Genomic DNA, 7,113 nt, shown 5'->3' on the forward strand with positions numbered 1-7,113 from the left:
CAGATGAACAGAATCAACTTTTGGAGATTTACTTTCCTGGATGATTGAGAAAGCATCATGACATCTTAAAAGGTGCTGTATAAATAAAATTTTACCTTTACTTTACTACTGTATGGAAGAAGGACAAAGAAAAGTCACTGTGCTTGACCCTGAAACCAGAACCACAGGTTATTCATTCTAAACAAAGACCTAAAGACAAATTAATGAAGTGCTATCATGTTTTTTTTTTTTAAACAATACCCCAAAATAAATATGCATAGTTAAGTTCAGCTTTGACTTAGAATTATCAGAATGACATTGCTCATGTTATCCAAAATGACTTCACTTCTTGTTGGGCCAGCAGGATCTAATGACTGACCATCCTTCAAGAAATATCTCTAACTGATGCAGAGTCACTTTAATAAATGCATTTCATACTTCCATCCATCTCACCAATGCCAGATCCCTCGGTAAACAAACCAGATGAGCTGCAATCAGAGATTTACTACAACTGCTTTTTCTGTGAGTGTTGTTTGTAGCTGAATCCTTCGTCCAAACATCCCCAATGCATCAGTCGAGGTACCGGGCCAGACATTACACTGCCATGACGGCAACAAAGACTCTAAGGGAAGGGGCCTAGAGCTCTGTGCTCATGTGCTTCAGGGTTGGTGCCATAACAGTAGAATTATAGACAGTCACTGCTCACCAGTCTTAGAGGCCAATGTGGAGGGCGTCCATATTGTTCCTGAGGACTTTAATCAGGTATGTTTGAAATCTGTACTCCCCAAATTCTACCAACATGGTAGTGTCCTACCAGAGGAAACAGGTCACTGGACCATTTGTACAGTAACATCAAGTATAGGCAAATTTGACGTTATCTCTTGCCCAGTTGGGCGACATCTCTCGCCCAACTGTGACAATTTGACCACCTCTCTCTGCTCCCCATTCTTCCTCCTCAGGAACCACACACTGTAAAATGTAATTCTAGATGTTTGTTATTGTAACATATTATTCTATATCAGTTTGATGATAGATGACTGAAGTTGTTGTTATAACATAGAATTACAAGTTAAAAATGTCCCAATTACATAAAAAAAAAAGCTAACTTGAAAACTCATGTCCAGCTAAATCAGCAACTTATGTGAACTTGACAATGTGGGGAAGTTGAGCACAGCAGGATTCAAAACTGTCCCACGTGATTGCTATCAACAATATAATGGTGGACTCTGCAGATGCTTATCTCATGCAAGTCAGTAGTTTTTCCTTTGTTTTGCAATTGAGCAGAGTCAAACCAATGTTTCTGAAATATTCATATTATGAAATGTTTCAGAAGCAGGCAGCACTCATTTTCAGAGAAATTGGTTCTGTGGAATTTGTTGCAATTGTAATTGAAGACAAATACAAGAGTTTGATGTCTTAGTTGTTGTAAACTGATCTTTACTGTCACTTATCAAAGGTTTTGTACTATTTTAATATTTCAAGTTTTATGCGAACAGGTGTGACTGAGCACAATGAAGTTTAAAAATTTTGCAAATGTAAAGAATAACTTTTCTAAAATGGCAAGTGTCCCGTTGATACATTACATTAATGCAGACTTTATGTTGTTACTTTTAACACAGCAGTTTTTTATCTCATCCTGTTGAAAGTCTGATAAGCTCATGCCATGGTGAGGGTTCGGTTGACCAGCTGTCCGCAATTCACAAGAATCACTACTGCTCCTAAAGTATTGGTCAGAATTTAATCAAACTTGTGCAAAATAATCACCCAATCTGTCTTCACCCAAACTGGGCTCAAGACCCAGTTCAAATTTATTGCTTCACAGGGAGCAACCTATGAGTTTTGATGGATTGTGAGCCTGATGAGCTACGTCACAGATTTTTCTGTTTCTCAGATGACTAAGATGGCACAATAAATGGTGAATGTTGGGTGCTCATGAGTAATTGTCTTGTCATGTTCTTGAAACAAACTTTCTGCCTGCAATGATCAGATACACTTTAATGGAATCTGTGGGGTTTTATTTTTTTCTGTAAACAACAGAAAATTTATTTAAAGGAATGTAGATATTTAAACCTGAGATAAACCTAACAGGTAGTTTTGCTGAAATGGATGAAATTGGAAAGCTAAAAAAAAAATACTTAAGATGTTCAATACACATTTTCTTTACATCCAGTCAATCAACCCTGATAATTAAAATGAAACTGATTTATGAGTTCACACAGCTACCTTAAAGAGCTCAGTTAATTAATAAACTTAAATCAACTTAGCTAACAAATAATTTTAGTTAAGCTAAAATAGATTCCTAAGTTAAAAGAACTACTAAAGTATTTGAATTAACTAAAAAACCCAAGTCAACTGAACTATGACAAGAGTTTAAACAATAGATTATTTTAATTTAGCTGAAAGGGTTTTCCCAATTTTTCCCAACTTTAATGACAATTAAAGGAGTTGAACTGACTAACAAATCGCAGTCAACTAAACTAAGACAAAAGTTTAGACAACATGTGATTTTTCATCAACATAACATTTAGTTGTGTTACAAGAACAAACTCTATTTCTTGAATTAACTTAAAATTTTAAGGCAGCCCTTTACATCATATTTTTAAGTTGAAACAACAAGTTATATTTTACAGTGCACCCTTTTCTTGTACTTTTTAGTTTTTCTTCTTTATTTTGTATAATTTTAAAAACCTTTTTATGTTTGGAATTACATACATCTATTGGCATGCATTTAAATTACGACATTATTATGTTCTTGTTTTTGCCTTGTTACTCTTCTATTACCGCTTTATTACCGAGCTGTAGTAGAAAGTGCTACCTCCAGTCAACAGTCAAAACTATTAAGTAGCTTATAAGATAAAACTACATCTATGTTAAACAATTCAGAAATTGCTCGCAGATGCAACAAAAGCCAAATTTTGAAAGAAATCCTAATATACCAGGGTTGTCCAACTCCAGGCCTCAAGGGCCTGTGTCATGCAGGTTTTAGATGTGTCCTTGATCCAACACAGCGGATTTAAATGGCTAAATTACCTCCTCAACATGTCTTGAAGTTCTCCAGAGGCCTGGTAATGAACTAATCATTTGATTCAGGTGTGTTGACCCAGGGTGACATATAAAACCTGCAGGACACTGGCCCTTGCGGCCTGGATCTCCCCACCCCTGTAATACATATTTTGAGACAAAGAGGGAACTTTTTCTTAGTCACCACCAGTCATACAGAAAATTCCCTGCTGACTTGGCCTCAGGATGTCTAGAGGAAAGAATCAAGCAATGAGCTCATCAGTGGTCATGTGCGCAAGCTGAGGGAGAGAGACTGAAGGAGCAGCAGCAGAGCATCACAGTTGTAACACGGTTTTGTGTGATGACGTGTGTGTTAATGAACCTACATCCAAGCTCATATTCGCATATACTGTATCTTCTACAACTATAAGTTCATGTATGGCTGCACCACATTTGGATTACACATGGGAAGCTCTGATGTAACCAATTCTTCTGTGGAGCTTAATTAAAGACAGTGAACTCAACTCCTGGTAGTCTTTCTGCCCGAAGACTTAGGCCAGACTTGTATATCCAGCACTTCTAGTATTATAGGTTATAGTATTGAATATGCTATACATAATCTACTAGCCTGGTTATAGAATATAACCAGTCAGCAGCCAGAGCTTATTCATTTCACTTGTGAATGTCTTCTGCCAAACTAAGATAACCACCAACACTGAAAGACAAAGAGCAGCTTAAACACAGCAGAAAACTAAAACATCATCAGTAAAGTTGAGTAGAAAACATGAACTACACATCTGCTGCATTTAATTTTCTGAAAATAGCTGTTTGAAATGTAAGATTAATTTAAAACAACATTTTATTTGTTTCAGGTTTAGGGCACAAAATAAAAAGCAGACAGAATCAAATCACTTACCAACAATAACACAAGGCATCAGCAGGAAACGCTGTATTTGAAGGACCTTGTGTAAAGAAGTCTTATTGTCCTGCCACCATACTTTATCTAGAAAGAGGTTAAATGAATGTCATAGAGGCAGGTCTCACATTTACACCAGGACTTTGACTAAGTCACTCCAAAGTCTTCATTTTGGGGTGTCTGTAGCTCAGGTGGTAGAGCAGGTCACCTACCTACTCACCGGAAGGTTGGTTGTTCGATACCTTACTCCACGCTGCATGCCAAATATCCTTGGTCAAGATACAAACCCCATATTGGTCTCTGATGCAGCCATCGGACTGTGAATGTTAGATAGAAGGTGCTTAGAGCCTAGAAAAAGTGCTTGGGTGAATGAGGCAAGTTGTGTAAAGCGCTCAGAGTAGAAAGGCACTAATATAAAAACCAGTCCATTTACCATTTTGTTTTTCTTAAGTCATTCAGAGGTGGACTTTCTTGTGTGTTTTGGATCATTGGCATGCTACAGAACCGTGCTTCAGCTTGAGGTCATGAACAGATAGCCGGACATTCTCCTTCAGGAGATTTTGGTAGAAAGCAGAATTTATGGTTCCATTTACCACAGCAAGTCTTCCAGGTCCTGAGGAAAACAGACCCCGACCATCACACTACCACCACCCCATTATACAGTTTGTATGATGCTCCTTTTCTGTAATGCTGTGTTACTTTTACGCCAGATGAAACGGGACTCAAACCTTTCTAAGAGGTAAACCTTCGTCAGTCAACAGAGCATTTTCTCAAAAGTCTTGGTGATCAGGAAGATGTTTTCTGGCAAAACTGGCATGAGCCATCATGTTCCTTTTGCTCAGCAGTGGTTTTTGCCATGCACACCATTTTTGCCCAGTTTCTTTCTTTTCGTGGAGTTATGAACTCTGACCTTAACTGAGACATGGGAAGTCTGCATGCAGGTTTGGGTATATTTAGAAACTGCATTTTGTGTTTGCTTGTATTATCTAATATTTAAAATTTTGTTTATGTTTATGTTAAGCCTTAATTATAAAAGAGTCCCTTCTCCAACCTGTTCTGTTTTTAAGTTGTTAAATTTAAACATTATTTTGTGCTGATATTGCACGTCTTTTTTCAGAACCAAAGAGTTTTTGAAATCTGCATAAAATTGCATTTTAAATTACTTTTGGAATATTACTTGAAATACTTTATTTGTTTTTTTTTTAAAGTTCATCTAAAAGTTTAAACTAAAAGATCAGAATTGCTGAACTGCAAATTATTTTGGGTGCAGTGCGTTTTTTGCATACAGGTGTAACAGAATAGCTTTAGTGTTTTGTTTCTATTTACATTTTCAAACAATAAAGGGATATCTTATGCCAGTTAAGGAAAACTGGACTTGAGAGTACAAGTAGATCTGAATCTAATTCAGATCTACTTGTACTTTCTTATCCTCTAATTCTTCTTCTTCAATCAGTAAGAAACTTGTACAGATGATCAAGATCATTTTCTGCAAGAAGTAATTCACACCAACACTAGATGGCGCACTCGAGCCATTAAAGATTCAAGATTCTTTATTTGTCAAATGCAAAACGCAGTGAAATGTATCCTGACTCGCTCTTCGACTGTGCAAAAGGGGAGAGAAGAGCATTATATACATTAACGAATATATACAAGGGGGACATTATGTGCAGCAAGTAGGTGAATTATGTACATTAAATGAATTAAATAAACAAATTAAATAAAATCCACTAAATGCATCATGTTGCCACGTGTCTTTTACGTATAAAATCAGTAATCACGATCATTATAGCTGTGAACGTATGTTGGACATTTTTTAAGGAATAAAATAATATATAAATAAATAATTATATTATTTACAAACATTTGCATTCATAGACCAGGGTAAAACCTTTATTATATCACAGTTCACTGTGTGAGCTGTTGAGTAAGTAAAGCATCAATAGGAGAGGAGACAAGGCTTAAATCCTCCAAGTATTAAAAACTTCCATACTTGGATGGAAACATAATATTTAAAATGATGTTTATCCAGTTACCTTTGAGTTCCATGAGTCAAAAGGGAAAAGAGAGAAGCCTGACAACAAAGCCACATATATTGACAAATACGTATGTGTGGCTGGAAAGCTCTAATGAGTGACTGGATCTCAGTTAATCTAATGAACATTCATTGTTTAGCGTTTGGTTTTGGAGAAATCCCTACCTGCCATCAAACCCAGACTACAGGTACTGCCAGACAAGTTCTTTATGTGTAATGTGTGAACTGGATTTTCTCTCTGCTGAAAGACTTTTTGATCACTATGACTTAAAAATTAATTTTATTGAATAATTATTTAAATGAGGATTTAAATGGAAACAGTTTGTACATACAAATGAGATAAAAAGGTGAAAAAATTTAGATGGAGCTCAAAATGGAGCTCAGTTTATGTGGGACAAGCCACAGATTTCCACAGCCACAGTTACTGTATGTTCTGTCTTTTTATGTAGTATAATCTGTGACTCTAAATGTTTGTCCAAGTATTAAAGTTAATAGTGTTAACGGTTGTTCTGGTGCTACTGGCTCTTCTCTGAATCCCCAAAGATTGCAGCTCAAAGGCTTCCCCAAATTTACACTGATGTCTTTTGATTAATGGCTGGATGTCATGTTGGCTTCCTCCCACACTCCAAATGCATGTTGGGTTAATTGGCAGCCGTGTAAATGTGAACAAGAATGTTTGTGTCTCTACGTTAGCCCCGACCTTTCCAGGGTCCACCTAAGCTTCGGTCCCTTTGTGTGCCTGAAATAGATACGCTATTACAAAAATGGATGGAAAAATAAATAAATAAAATACAATATTTTACATTTAAAAAATGCCCCTCAATTTAGTTCATCATCCTTGCACGACTCCAGTATCATGTTTATGACCTTTGATGAACTGGGTCATATTTCTTCTTTCAAAACAATTGAGCTAGCCTTTCACATGAAAGCTAGATTATCCTCAGTTTTTAAAGGGGACACTTGCTGATATAAATATTTTTTATTATTTATTTTTTTTAGCTAATAACTCTTTCTTTATGTATGTCAAACTGTGTTATCTTTGGGGTTTTTTGTGTTGATTCAGCTAAAGAAACAAAAAGTAATCCCTCCCTCTGTGCTCTTTCATAATAGCTCTGAGGGAGGGATTTGAGAAAAAACTATATATTTGCCCAACATTTTCAAGACAGTGGGGGTGATAGATTCTGCC

This window comes from Rhamphochromis longiceps, linkage group LG17 (genome assembly GCF_057381845.1).
Source record: "Rhamphochromis longiceps isolate RC_006_pf linkage group LG17, R_longiceps_female_GT1.1, whole genome shotgun sequence".
NCBI classification, from domain to species: Eukaryota; Metazoa; Chordata; class Actinopteri; order Cichliformes; family Cichlidae; genus Rhamphochromis; species Rhamphochromis longiceps.